Source organism: Lissotriton vulgaris, assembly GCF_964263255.1.
Source record: "Lissotriton vulgaris chromosome 8 unlocalized genomic scaffold, aLisVul1.2 SUPER_8_unloc_1, whole genome shotgun sequence".
In the NCBI taxonomy this organism is placed as follows: Eukaryota; Metazoa; Chordata; class Amphibia; order Caudata; family Salamandridae; genus Lissotriton; species Lissotriton vulgaris.
The window spans coordinates 6446017-6462389 of NW_028240615.1; positions in this window are offsets into that span (position 1 = coordinate 6446017).

Genomic DNA, 16373 nt, shown 5'->3' on the forward strand with positions numbered 1-16373 from the left:
TGTTCTGCTAGATTTTTGCTTGTAAAAGACTTATATGTTCGCCGAAAACAGTTTCCTGTTTGTTTGGCATATGCGGTGACAATTCATAAATCTCAAGGTTTAAGTGTAGATAGTGGTTTGGTGAACATTGGATGATCTGTGTTTAAAGAGGGTATGGCATATGTGGCATTATCACTTTATCAGGATTGTACTTGATGGAGTGTGATGAGACAAAGATTTGTGCAGATCTAGATTGTGTTAAAGAATACAATAGGTTAAGAAGAGAGTATGCTCCACATTTGCCTCAATATCCTCTGTTTGAAAAACGTGTGGTAGGCCGAAAAAGAAGAAATGAGAATAATTGCAGTGAGGTAGTAGCAAAAAGACAAAAAGTAGATGAAAATGTAATTCAAAACAGAAAGAAAAAGGATTCTGATAAAAATGTTGTTGGATTTCAGTTTGAAAACAGTCCTGGGGTCAACTGCTATGCTAATGTAGTGGTTAATGTTGTTTTTTTTCTTCAAACTTTACAAGAACAGATTGTTGAAAATCGGGATCAAAGATTGTGTGGTTTATTGAATTCTGTGTTTGAGAAATGTAGCAGTGATGGAGCAAAAATAGAAAGTATAACAGAAATTCGAAATATTTTAGATATGTTTTCTGGTCAAGATAAATTTTCACAGAACATTCAGCAGGATTGTCAGGAATTTTTTATGTATATTTTTGGTGTTTTGGAAGATGAAGGTGTAGATGTAGATAATCTTTTTAGCCTTTCTTATCAATGGCAGCATGACTTCCACAACTGTAGTTCATCAAGTACTACTAGAATAGACACTGAACGATTTATATATTTGACTTTACCAGACTGTAAATCAGTGTCATTTATTAATCTAGTTAAAGCAGCAGATCATAATATGGTGTGTACCCAATGTAAGTGTCCAATGCTATCCACATTATTTATACAAAGTTATGGTCAGTATATCATTTTAGTTTTCCAACGATGTAGACCTGATGGAACTAAATTGACAACTTGTATCAAAAATGTTGTGGCTTCTCAGTTATCAATTTCAGGAAGAACCTTTACAACTGTAGCTATTATTTATCATGACGGTCCTTCGACAACATCAGGACATTGTACATGCTACTTAAAATGTCAAAAAGGTTGGAGTTACTGCAATGATTCTCATTTAACTTATAAACAACGTTTGCCTTATGACTTTAAAAACTCTTACCTAGTGTTTTTAAAACCAAAGTTTTAGTAAAGGTAATTGGCCTTTGAAGACGGGAGTAGTTAATAAAAGTTAGTTAGTTAGTTAGTCTAATGTTTAAAAATTATTTATCTCATATAGGTACTGTAAGTGGATCTCATAGTAAGTGATATCGGTTTTATAGGAAATGTTGAACATGAGTGATCAAAAAAGGGAATATGAATATTTAAAGATTGTGAAAATGTTATATGAGCTTTTCTTTGAAAACTTCGGGTAAACGGTAATTTCAGAGTTTAATTAGAGAAATGTAAAAAAATACTCATATATCTGACACTATTTGGCCGTAAGGAAAGTGTAAGGTATGATGTTCTTAGATCTTTTTTCATAGGAAGTCGATGAAATGGAAGTTATAGAGAACAGCAGACTTTTTTCCACCAAAAGGACCTTCACTATCTACTATTTGGCCTCAAGGAAAAGTAAGTGAATCAAAGATTAGTGTACATATATGATTTGTAAGTTTATGTTTTTTTTAAAACACAATCTTTTAGATTGTGGTTTTTTCCCGCTGTTATATGATGAAGAGTTTGAACTCACTAATTTAAGTGAAATTCAATATATTCTGAGAACAGCAAAAATAAACAATGTAACATATTGTAGAAGTCATTCTATAGTTTGCATTGTGTAATTTATATTGTATTCCCATTGTCTCACACTCATTTTCCCTTTTCCACCCTTATTTAGCTCTCTTTACTCACTTACACTGCCTTTCTTTCACTTTGTTTCATCGCTGTTCCTTTACTCCACTTCTTTCACAACTCCTCAATCCAATTTCAACTGTCTGCATTTCCTCTCTCCCTTGCACCACTTTTCAGCTTTCTCACATTCTCTCAGTACCACTGCTTTAGTTCTCTTCCCCTCTCTTTCCTTCTTTTGCTCCTTTACTCTTTTTCCTTTCTTCACTCATTGTACTGCAGTTCACTCAGTCCTTCCCTTTGTCTTTCTGTGTACTTACTTTCTCACTCCTTTTTCCTCTATCATTCTATATTAACCCCATTCCTTTCATCCCTTCACTCTGTGTTATAAGTTATAATTAGCTGGAAATTTTACTGACATAAAACCATTGAAATTCCCACGTTATAGTTAGTTGGACTCACTATAACTTGCGCGTGTAATGCACTGCTGATGACATCACATATTACATCACTCATGACATGGTCAGTGATATCACTCATCACATCACTGATGACACCATCCTTGTGACAGAGTGACTGACCTCCTTTCACTGTAAAGTAACCCTTGAAACACATATTCAAAAATAGAAACTAACATTTTCAAAAAAGTGGAGATACCTATACCAGTTACAACAACCAATTCAGTAATTCCACCATTTATATACACATCTACTCATTCACCAACAGTTCTATATAGTCATTCATACATATACTCACTCATCATATGTAGTGAGACACCTATACATCCGTTAACACACCGACAGTCTTCCAAAAGTTGCTCACACACATACTCACACATGCAAATAAACTATTGAACATCCATTTTGTTTGCATATACAGCTATACACACATTACCACCTTACTTCTAAGGAAACGTACACATACTTACTCTCTTAAACAATCACTTATAGAAACACATACTTATTAAAACAAGAACTCTTTCAATATCTCACTCTCACATATACTCACTTATATACATCAATACTCACATATACTAGATTAAAACATACGTAGTTACTGATAAAGACACTAGTAAGACAGTCATTCAATTACTAACACATACATATACACACTCATTCACCCATACAGTCCGGCATATATGCTGTCTTCAAAACACATACAAACAGTGAGTCAGTCATTGATGCATCTATGTGCTAAGTAACACCCCCACCAAATCATACAGACACTTATACTGATACTAAAAAAACATCTAATAACCCATATACACACACATGTAGCTACTCACCAACCCATGCAGCCACTTATACACAAAGTGAAACACTGATACAAACATTTAAATATTTAAACAATACTCGCTAATATATGTATTCACTATGATACACTTAATAAGCCAGTTAACCAATCAATTTTTTTTTTTTAAAACATCCATTAGGACACTTATTGAAACATTTATTCTTCCATCGACCTTTACATATACATATATAAAACATGTTTATTTTTCAGAAAGACACACATTCACTGGATGGTGTCATCAGTGATGTCATGAGTGATGTCACTGACCATGTCATGAGTGATGTAATATGTGATGTCATCAGCAGTGCATTACACGCGCAAGTTATAGTGAGTCCAACTAACTATAACTTGGGAATTTCAATGGTTTTATGTCAGTAAAATTTCCAGCTAACTATAACTGGTGTGAAACCCATGTTTTTTTTCAGTGAATATATATAGCGGCCGAGTCGGAAGGCACGGCTGCAGCGTTCTGCAGCTACAACGCGGGGAAAACTACCACACGGCGATAAGCGGCAAAGCAGAGGTGAGGAGGTCACGTCCCCGGCTGGGGAAAGGGAACACATCGCACGCTGAACCGAGAGAACAGAAATAAAGGTGCGTGCCATATCTAACAAGAACTGGGTTGAAAGCGAGGATAATGTCTGCGGAGGAGTTCCGTGTAAGGGAGGAAGAAGCGGAGCATTTGTTTAACCAGGTCTTAATGCCCAGCAGCAATGTTGAAAAAACTGCCAGCAATTTAACCACACAAGCTGAAACTGACATCAAAAGCCTGTATAAAGCTTTAGAAAAACAAAAACGGCTTGAGGCAACTAAATGGTGGGAACATTATTCCTTGTCCAAATATGCTGAAGTAAAACGTGTACCAAGAGGCTTAAGAATTATGTTGGCCCCAAGCTTCGAAAATCCCAACCCTCTAATGTTAAAGGAATGGGGTCAATCCAATCTAGCTGCCTCTATGAACTTGGTCCACATTTTAATTAAATATGCTGCAATTGATAGAGAAGCCATCCTGTCAAATATTAGTAAGCTTGAAGAACAAATAAGTGCAATTGAAGAAACTGAAATTACCAAAAAATTGAGAAATGAAATGCAAGAGAGACTGAAAAAACACACTGACAAAATCAAAGCCAGAAAAGTGAGCAAATTTGCGCGTGATGCGGCAGACTATGCCAATGGCCAGATATTCACATTTGCGCGCAAATTTAATGCTACTAAACGACAACAATTCAGAGGCAAAGGCACTGGGGCAACAAAAGAGCCAACTACATCCACGGTGACTGAAGACCAACAACCTGATATGGGGAGTTCCAATTCTGATATCGCTTCAATATCTAGCGAGTCAGTGAGCTCTAATGATGACACGACTACAACTGGCCTCCCATTACCCATTTTCGAAATAGATGAGGAGATGGGTTTTTTAGTGGAGGAAAGGTTGCGCACTTTGCGACCACGCCAAAAGAACATAACAACAACCGCAGAAACAAAAAAAGACGGGAAAGGAGAAGGAAATGCAAAGAAAGGAGGATGGAACAACAACAAAAAAACAAATCAGACATGGAAGAAGAAAAAACAGAATTAAATCTATCCATTGTCAATTTGTCGGATGTAACCTTAACAAAGGCGGAGCAGCAACTTTTACTTTTGGGTCTCAATTTCTGCCCTGAACAAAATTTTAAATACGCGCCCACCAGAGTGGATGTGTATCGTTACATCCGAAAACTTAAATTGAAAAAATTCTTTGCACTACAAAAATTAAAATCCTCTTCTAACAAAGACACACATACTGGCATAAACAATATTGAAAGCGTGGCACAACTTACTGCCTCTGATGTACCACTATTTCTAGACATAAATGATTTAGACAATGCTACCACCTCTCAACCCTTGATCAATGATGGCGAAACCAGCACACAAAAAAGATTAGAAAAAATCCATGTGGCCCAGAAAGGTGCTGGTATTACGCCATTCAAAGGTAAATCTGACTTTGTACCGATCATGGCAAAAGATGCAGTAGATGTTTTTCAGGACTGTATAATTGCTGACATCAAGGATTTGTACAAAAGAACTAACAATCAAAAGAAAAAGAAGTACAATGTGCAACGGGCTAAATATTTTGAACTTATGAAAAAGTTAAAAGACAACCCCAATATTGTAATAAAAACTGCAGATAAGGGGGGTAATATTGTTATTTGGCCAAAATCTGAATACTCTACTGAGGCATTAAGACAATTGCAAGATCCGGCATGCTACATGAAGTCTAACAACAAAGAGTATTCGAAAGCTAATGAGGTTTTGCACAAACTGCTTCTGAAATATCGTAGGGAAGGGCTCATCTCTGCTGATGAATTTAAATTTATGTACAATGAGCATCCCGTTCTGCCATCTCTGTACCTCATTCCCAAGGTCCACAAAGGAACAAAACCAATTCCTGGAAGGCCCATTATCTCCGCTATTAACAGCTGCGGAGAAAATGTGGGACAATATATAGACTTTTTTCTGCAGGATTGGGTCCAAAAACTCCCTAGTTTTGTTCGCGATACAACAGACTTTTTAGCCAAGATAGAAGACCTGGAATGGCAGACTGACATGTTACTCATCACCCTTGATGTTGAACAACTATACACTAGTATCTCTCACCAGGATGGTCTTCATGCTACTAGTTACTATCTTGGTCAACGACCTGCTGAAATGTATGAACACAACAAGGTGATTCTAAGTTTAATTAACTGGTGTTTAAACAACAACTATTTTTCATTCGGCAAAGAGGTCTGGAAACAACTGAGGGGTGTGGCCATGGGGGCCTGTTTCTCCCCCAGCTACGCGTGTTTACACGTCGGCTGGTGGGAGGAGCAGGTCCTCCAGGTCCAACACCAAACTTGGGTGCGGGAGAAAATTGTCAAGTATCTTAGATATATCGATGACATTTTTATTGTGTGGCAAGGGGATGAAGAAGAAGCGTTAACTTTTATTGCTGAAATTAACAACAATCCCCTAAATCTAAGATTCACTTCTAATATAAATGCCAGGCAAGCTGAATTTTTAGATGTCAAGATATATGTAGATGACAATAATCACATCCAGACTACTTTGCACAGAAAGGCCACGGCTGGCAATACCACGCTCCATGCCTCAAGCCTACATCCAAAGCACACTATCCACAGTATACCGTACGGAGAAATCCTGAGGTTAAAGAGAATATGTAGTACTGCTGTGGATTTCCAACGATGCTGTGACGAATTGAAAGTCAGGATGAAAGCTCGTGGTTATTCTGATCAAACATTTAACCAGGCGCTAGCAAAAGCTGAAAAACTATCCAGAGCTAATTTGCTGGTTAACAAAAATAGTATACTCACCAACGTAAGTGAAACAGAAGATATAGAGTGTCCTAGATTCATTACAGACTACAGTAGCCAGGAAAATAAAATCAGACAAATCATAAATAAACACTGGTCTACCATTCGAACTGACACTGTTTTGGGATGCATGCTACCGGACAAACCCCTAGTCACATTCAGACGAGCACAAAATATGGGCGCTATTCTTGACCAAAGTAGCCCTGAATTGCAACAAAAGCCCAACTGGCTAGTATCAGCAGGTTTCAGAAAGTGCACCTCTTGCAGAGCGTGCAAGTTCGGAATCAATAAAACGCATTATAGAACACCGTTTTCTACTGCTGATATTCCGATTAAAGGTAGCCACACGTGCAAAACTGAATTTGCTGTGTACGTCCTGACGTGCACTTGCGGCCTTAACTATGTTGGCAGTACAAAACAGCCAGTGCACGTCAGGATTTTGCAACATATCCGGGCTATTCTGCATAGCGACCAAGCATACCCGGTGGCTCGCCATTTTGAGAGTACGCATAACAAAGATCTTAATTGTCTCTCATATTATGTGATAGCTTCTGTCCCAAAACTTAGAAGAGGAGGCAACAGGGAGTTGAAACTAAGGAGATTAGAGTCAAGCTTGATCCTTGAATTCGATAGCAAATGGCCGAATGGCCTCAACAACACGGAGGATCTACGTCATTTTCTATAATAACTTACTCTAAAAATCTGTAAAACATAAATATCCAAAAGTATCTAGACTTCCTGTTAGTAGCCTATTCTCTCTCTCCCCCCAGATATGTCAGGTTCCCTGTGATCTGGGGTGGTATTCTGTTTTCCATGAATTCTCCTTATAAATATCTTTGTCCATACATTGTAATCAAAGTGGCTGGTCAAGTTCCTTGTCAGCCACTTTACTAATTGTTGCTCCACTTCTTCCTATTATATATATATATTTTTATATATATATTTTTTCACTGGGTTTTTAGGTATAGATATATATTTTTTGTACCTTAGATGTGAGAACTGATTTTAACACTTATTTATAAATGTGGTGTCCTTTTCTATAACTTTTAAATGATGATGTATTTATACTGGTATTAATAGGTTTTATGTATGAATTTATTTGGACCAATAATAAGGAAACAAATTTAGATTTCCTTTGTGTCTATACGAAAATACATGTACCATTTACACAGAATTTTATCATCATAAACTCTCAGCACTTTGTTTCCCTTTTCCTCAAAATTAATTTTCCTTACATTGGCACTTATGCCCTTTATAAATCTCCATGAATTGCAGATTGCGATTCAACAACACTGTCAATATTTGCACTTTTTCCACCACCCCGTCCCCCATTCTATTTAAGGTCGCGACAATTGGTACAATTTGTTGAATGTACCTTGCACTAATGAAATAATTGCGATTAACTTTATGGTTCTATACAAATTGCATAATTTTGTACTTTTTTGCTATTTTGCACAAGCCTTTGCTAAGATTTGCACAGGGATTTATCCCATAATACTCCTACTATCATCACGCAACCTTGCATATATGTCAGTGCTTGTATAGCCGTCTGCTATAATTTGCACAGGGATTTATCCCATATCAGTTTGGAAAGCGGAATATATCTAGTTTCTATAGATGGATGTTCTTCATGCAATATTACATATAGGCTGCTGCTTGTTTTTTGGATTTATCCAGTAATATTTAAACATTATCACAATTGTCATGCATTAGAAAATAACTGAACCATTAACATCAAAATAGAATTGTAGTTATAATTTTGACATTTCGTTATGCATAAAACTTTTGTTTATGTCTATGATCATGTGACCTAAGGGAGAAAGGGCGGGGAGGCGGGCTTGCACTGCACTATAAAAAAGAAAAAATAATGTTGAATTGTTGCATGTGAACAAGGGCTTTGTAAGCCCGAAACGCGTCTTGCCCTCGCTACTTTCAACCCTTGGATAATAAATTCACCTGTGTATCCAGTTCGTGGTCCGTCTCCTCATTGCCTGGAGGGTTCTGATCCTTGCTAGAACCAGCAGTGGCTGTTTTTGGAGTCTGCGCAGAGATATATATATATATATATATATATATATATATATATATATATATATATATATATATATATATATATATATATATATATATATATATATATCCACCAATTGGCTCCCTTCCTCTCCGTTAGGCGCTGCTTTACCTCGGTCGCGTTACTCCTGCGGTAGAGCCAACCGCTGCAAATTCAACAGGTTTTCCCCACTCCAGGGGAAGGTTTGGAGTCGCAGAAAAAACAGACTTCAATCGCTTAGTCTTGTGAGAATTATCTTGATTTATTTCATAAATCCATCGGGGGTTCAAAAACAAAACAACAACCAACGCGTTTCGACAGCGTCCGCTGTCTTGATCACGGTCAGTGTAGTGAATGATGCTCAACAGTTTTAAGGAACCAACAACAATACCAGTTACGCCCCCTGTGTCACATGATGTGTTACAAACATGCTTAGCATTCTGGGATTTGTAGTTCTGGCAATATATTGTGTCATGATCGCCATTTTAACAATTGGTTAAAGTAATCACTGCTTAGCATTCTGGGACTGGTAGTTTTGGCGATCTATTGCTTCATAGTCGTCAATTGTCTGTAACAATCATAAGGGGGCAATCATATGATTATGTCCCTTGTCGGTGTCGGTTCCCATTCAATTTGGTATCTTTGGGAGTGCTGCCCTCCGGTGGGAAAAGAGTTGGCAATTAATACAAGCAAGCATATTATCAGAAACAAAGTTGTCAGCATTGTTACTATTCCATTAAATACAAAGGGAGAAAGCATCCTATAATGCAAAAGAGAAACAGATTTAAAATATACCTAAATGTCACCCTCCCTACTTAGGTTAGTTTATAACTACAGAAGATCTCATACGACTACATAGGCAGACCCATACCTCTGTTACTCAGCAGTAGTGGATCACTTTGAGTTCTACACAAACTGTCAAGATACGAATGTTCTCAAACTGTGTGCAATCATGCCTGCACACTTTATTACTAAATGCGCAAGTATAAGAGATGCCACAGCTGCATATCTCTTATGGCTCGAATGTGCGAACATCATTCCGAATAACGCACACAGTATCCAACATAACCTTGATGTTTCATGCTCTCACTATACACACTAAAGTAGCGAGGCAGTCTACAAATGTAGTATATCAAATTATTCTCAAATGAAGCAAAATACTCACCCTTCTCTAAAAATATTGCAAGTGCATGTTGTGTACAAAGCAGAGCAGGAAAACAAAAATGGCGTTTAAGCTTCTAATAAACCCATGCTAACTTAACACGGTGTGAGTGCAAGGCTCAGCCCACAACACATTTCCTTGACCAAAGCACATAATATAAACGTAGGCAAATTACGAACGCAGAGTCCAAGCCTAGAAAGCAGAGTCAAGTTCAATTTTGCCAAAAAAATTATTCGATCTTTGATAAAAAGCAGTAACTAAATAATAAAGAATAGGTAGAAAAATCAAACAGTCTTATTCCACCAGCGTATAAGCACATTATGTAGCAACAGCCTCCAACAGGAAGTCCTTGTTCTCATCTGAAAACATTTCAGCTATCCAATTCAATAGTGAGAATGAACATACATGTTCCTCAACGACTGGAGCCTCTATCACCATCGGAGGAAAACTCAGGTCTTCTTCAATGTAACTGCGTGCCAAGAAGTCATGCGCTGCTGCAAAAACATTCCAATGTCCCATTATTTTATGTGTCGCTGCTAAGGCCATAATCCCTCCACCAGAACAGAGCAAGTCATGAACCACTAAGGGGCTCGTCAGCTGGTCATAATCCGCGTTGGGAGACACCGTACTGCAGAGACACAAATCCAGGGCCCAGTCGAAATCACAGCTCAGGCAATGGAACACAGGTTGAACGCATGTGATAAAGGAGAATCGAAACGATAATCCATAAGCTGCACTCAACGTTGCAAGAGGCAGCGCTCCAGGGTAACTAAGCATTCGGTTGCGGACCAGCAACAACCTAGAATTATTGTCGTCGGCTGCAAGATGTGCATCCATATTTAACTAAACAAATTAATACAAACACACCGGCAACTAATGTGAGCATTAATTCACCAAAGATGCTGGAAAAAATCGAATGAAAAAACACCAACAAGACACCAAATATAGTTTCTACAGAAGTCACAAGGCCAATGCTTATAACTTTAAAAAAGTAAGCTAACCCCCTACTCGAGGACGCATTAAAGATAGTCTAAATTAACTCCCTAAAATTCCAGGGCACGTCTGTATTTAATAAAGCATACACTTCTGTGCGGGTGTTTGCTACATGAAGGACAAATGTTTCTGTAGAAGATATAACAGCGACCTCTTTTTGAGACAATAGCGCTCTTATACGGCTCATTTGGTTGACTCTTCTTTCAAGGTCGGAATCAAAGGCCAGATGGAAACATCCAGCTTCCCATATAGAGGAGTAAACACAACATTTTTATAGCAAACCACACGCTCAGTTACCGTAATCATGTAAGCGATGCCTGCTAACATCGCACAATAAGCCACACAGCTGAATCGGATCTCCAATAAGTGATCACTTCTAACTATTCTCATTGCGCACCCTGTGCTCTAATTTGACAGTGAGAGAGTGATTGCACCATAGTTTCTACTGCTAATCATTCTCAGCATACGCTACAAATACGATAAAACAACAATAATTTTAACACCGGTCCTTGATAATATGCCCCGAATTTCGTAGCGTGCCCTGCATCGCAAAATGCGATGCAGGGCATGGAACGAAGGGGCATATTATCAACAACATAAGGCGGTACATTATCGCCGCTTTTATCAGCAGGAAACTGCCGATAAAGCGGCGATAATGGGCTTGATAATAGGCCCTTGTAAATTCCCATAGCGGCCCAGGTTCTAGCATTAACCTGGGCTTCTATGGCAATTCACAAGGATATATAATCAAGACCATTATCACCGCTTTACCAGCAGTTTCCTGCCGATAAAAGCGGCAATAATGTATCACCCTTTATTAATAATATGGCCCATAATCCCTTAATGTACAGAGACGCACAAACTGATATTAAACAACAAAACATAACAGCATGCATTATAGAAAAACACATTTACTACTATAAAACGTTTAACAACGGACAAATATAGGGGCATATTATCAAGACAGGCGATAAGATTATCGCCGCTTTATCTGCAGTTTTCTACCCATAAAGCAGCAATACTATTATCGCCTGTCTTGATATACCCCATAATTCCTCAATGTACAAACATGCACACACTCCCATACAACTTATCAACTCACCTTTCAAATTGATTTGTAGATTAAGAAGAATACCACTCACACAGTGGATATTCTTGTACAGAATCTCTCAAGTTCCGTGTTTGCAGCAGAACCGTCAGATGGAACATATTCCCTCTCATTTTACACATACATACATATAAATAACCAATTAAAATCCTGCACACATTAATTCAAAACAAAACACACATTTCTATTGATTTAACATTCCAAACCTTTCCAACTGACATAACTTTCCACCCTACCCCCAACAGATCATGCAAAAGTCAACTGTCAACAGAGGTCAAAAGTTCAGCACTGTATAAAACACTGCTCCTCAACAAATTTAGACTATGCATAAGCACTTACTTATAAGTACCAATAAAGTAAAAACGTCTCATTACAAGCAACAAAGATACACATAAACTTGATGAATATCTGTAAAAGATTTATTTTCAATTCATTTTTCTTGCTTACATACACTTATGGAACAACTTTCAAAATTCACACTGTACGCACACAATAAATCGAGATTGCCTATTAAGATCTAAATCTGCCAAAGAAACAAAACAAGTGGTCTGTATTATTAAACATTCGACCCTTAATGCCAAAGTCAAACAAATGATCAACTCAAGTTGGCATATTTTAAATAGTAACTGTTCAGACGAACAAAAATTAGCCAAACCACTTTTTGCGCATCGACGCAATCGGAATATCAAAGACCATATTGTGCACTCTCGTTTTGATGATTCATCCAACCAATCAAAGTTCTTACAAAAATCAATAGATACCAATCAACCTGTGAGAGGTACAGTACCCTGTTCCTCTTGTAAATCTTGTGGAACGATCATTTTAGGTGAACAGTTTACACACAATAGTTTCACCACCAATGCAAGCCAGATGTGGAACTGTAAAACTTATAATGTAATATACTATATCCAATGCCCATGCCTTCTTGGATATGTAGGTGAATCATCCAGAACCATTCAAGTGTGATTAACTGAGCATCACTCAGCCATTAAAACTAAAAAGCTTCTGGCACCAATGGTGAAACATTTTATAGAACATAATCATGGCCCAGACGACATTAAATGGCGAATACTAGAAAAAATATATACCCCGGATTCCAGAGGAGGCATGCCTATGAGGAAAAAACGAGAAGTTTATTGGATTTTCGTTCTAGATACGTTCAGAAAGGGGCTCAATAGTGATTGCCCTTGGGAAAATGCGATAGACACTTAAATTTCAATTTTGAATATAGGCATAAATAATTATTGTCTGTAAGTGGTGCTTACTGAAACATGAACTGTGCCCACACACAGGATCTTTATTTTGATCTTTATTCTTCATTCTGCTTCTCAGTTGGAAATGAGAACCTTGCTCATGTCTTAGCCTTATTACAACTCTTAGACAAATTCTACCTATATAGAGACAATATTTTGAATATTAGATATGTAGCTTCATACGTTGGCATATTTAGTATGAAACTATTGTCATAAACTGTATGAATTAGAAATCAATGATATGCTTTTTAAATTTTACTACTTTCGCATCCCTCTCTATATTATATATACATGGGAAAGAAATTTCTTGACTCAATTTGGAGCGTATTCTAGTCATACAATCTATTCCATGTACGTAATACTCATGGTTTGTGTCGATGATCATTTCAGAACGAATTACACCCTAATTTTTTGGGACCGTTTGTATTATTAGATTAGAGGTTTACCATCTAATTCTCTACCTTGGTCTAGTTTCTCTTCATATGAAATTTACACGAGTTAATGTTTTGCGTTTGAATTCCATTGTTCTTTTCTAATATATCGGATGGGCACACTGGCGGCTCTTGTAAGTCCATCGCCTATTTTCATCAGCTTCCCTCCATCTTGGTCGAGCTTTTTTTCTCAAACAAAATCGCAAGGCTGGTTGTCTTGCGTTACATTTGAAGTCCATTGTTTATTTTTAATATATCAGATAGACACACTGACGGCTCTTGTAAGTCCATCCTTATTTTCATTAGCTTCCCTCCATCTTGGTTGAACTTTCTCTTCTATTAAAATCGTAGGACTTTCTGCCTTGCGTTAAGAGTCCGTCATTTATCTGTATTATTTCAGATTGACTGATTTGCGAAGTCCATCATCCATGTTCGTGTTAACGATTTAAACTGAATCACATGACTTTGTGAAGCGCGGTCTACCTAATTAATTAACGGTTTAAAAAGGCCTATTTCCGGCTAGTAGGCGATGAACATTTTGAAACTGAGAAACACGTTGTTACCGGGCCCTGGTCTATGCATTCGTTTTATGACTATAAGGTAAGCGTTGGCTATCAGCTTAGCCTTTTAGTGTTGTCTCAAGATAGAAAATATTTACATAATTTATTTACTTTTTCTGTTATGACCCTTTTTAGCATCGCAATATCCAATTAACATGAAGATTTATCACTAAAAATCTTGGAACTATCTGTTCTTTTGTTTTTAAGGTAAACTTCTACCTCCAAATAGATGCTTAATATTTACGATATGTAGAGTTGGTAATCCAACTAATATTCACCACTTTTTATGTGTTATCATTACTATCAAGGCCTTGGAAACCTACTGAACTAACAAGGTAATAAGCCCTTCTCTCATTTTGTATAAATTCATCATTGGGATCCCCATTTTGGAACATTATGACTAGTATTGAGTTTCAAATAAGTGATCTCTACACTTTATCTACTATATTTTCCTTACATGTCACAAAACTAGATAACTACCTATTATGCTATGTAAAACAATCTGAAATTTGAATTCAAGCATAAAATACCTCAACAATCGTTATCTAACAAGAGAGTTAGTAATTTGTTATTAAAGTTATGTTGAGTGCAAAGAGAGTATATTTATACTAAAATATATATAATCATACAAATTATTTTTACAGAAACCCTTCTCTTGATTTCTTGGGAAGTGGCTATTAAGGTACCCCAAGATACTTGATATCCTGTTATCTAGTAAGTATTTCCCTGAATAAATATCAAATATTTGAGCCTTTAATATTATAATTGTTTCTTCCTATATGATATTTACTACTTAGAATTAAAATAGGAGGTTAAATGCATCATGTTCCTTACCATATCACTGGAAACACTTCAATTTGAAGTATACCATTCTGATCGTGCCTAAATATAGATGTCCTCGATGTCGAATAATTGAACATCAGACAAAGAACACCTATTGGATATTTCATTATGTCCACTAGCTACCCCCCTCATCTCACTTGGGTTATTTCTTTTGAAACTTTGAGCAATGAAATGAATACATGCTCTAAATTAGACATTTTTAGTTTGTCTTTTCTTTGCTTGTCAAAAATGAGAGGTTTGAAATCACTGCATTGTTTTTGGTTCGATGGAAGAGGCTGTATAATCATGTATGTATTTTACTTTGGTCTATCTTTCTTTAAAATGAGTTTTAAAGTGTCTATCATGTATACTTTTTATATTCTCAAGTAAATACGTGGCAACTCCTGAAGAAGGCGCTGGTCGCCGAAACGCGCGTCGATAATAATATTGTGCCACTGTGTGTGTTTTCTTTTATTGAAAAAAGCATTTCCCCCTTCTTTTTATAAATGTATTGTTATTGTATTAATTGATGTTTTAGCTCCTCGCCCCTGAGCTATAAACCTTTTTTTAAATAATGTGTCATTATGTATAATTTCTTTTTATTGAACCAATAAAATGCAATATTTTTACTTGTTATCTTTTCTGCCTCTTTATTATTTGACAAACAAATAGTGAATTGTCTAGGTTGTTATTCTCATACGCGCACAATAAATATACCATAAAAAAAATAAATAGCATACATCAATCATTTTTTTCAATCACTGGACACCCCATCTACCAAGCCTCAAATATAACATTCAAGACCGTAGGTAGAGCCCTAAATCCACCACGGTACCAACCGGCTCCCTGCATCATTCGGGAGCCGGCATTCCTATTCCTCACAGAGAGCAGCTTACATTCTAATTTCAAACATGATTTCAACAGTTTGTTATACATTTTATAAAATAATATAGTACTGCACGCTAAAGCAGAAAAGTCAGCACAAATATGATAGAATACAAAATAGAAAATATATATATATATATACTTCTACACTCAACAAACTCGTAACCAGAGTACACAGTTTAGTTTAAAAAACACCCTACCACAACTAGTTTTTCAAACGCATTGTACAATAAAATGCGTCACAAAATAGGTTACATACATGGTGACTCTATAATGTCACATAAAAAAAAGAAGGCCACTCTTATGCTACCAGGAAAACACAACAAAAGTACAAGGCCCAAACTTCCATTGTAGTGATTTCTTACTTGCAGGCCTAGTTGTCAGATCGACACACACACTTCCTCATGGCTGGTATACACCCACACCACACCCATTTAGCGCATCCGTCACTACACACGTGACCCTATCTATAAAAAAGACGGAGCGCACGTGTTGTGCGCCATTTTAGACTTGTTCCCAAAGTACCGAACAAAGGGCCCACTACCACATGCGTGGCCTCTTTGGTCACTGAGTTAGTGGTGCCC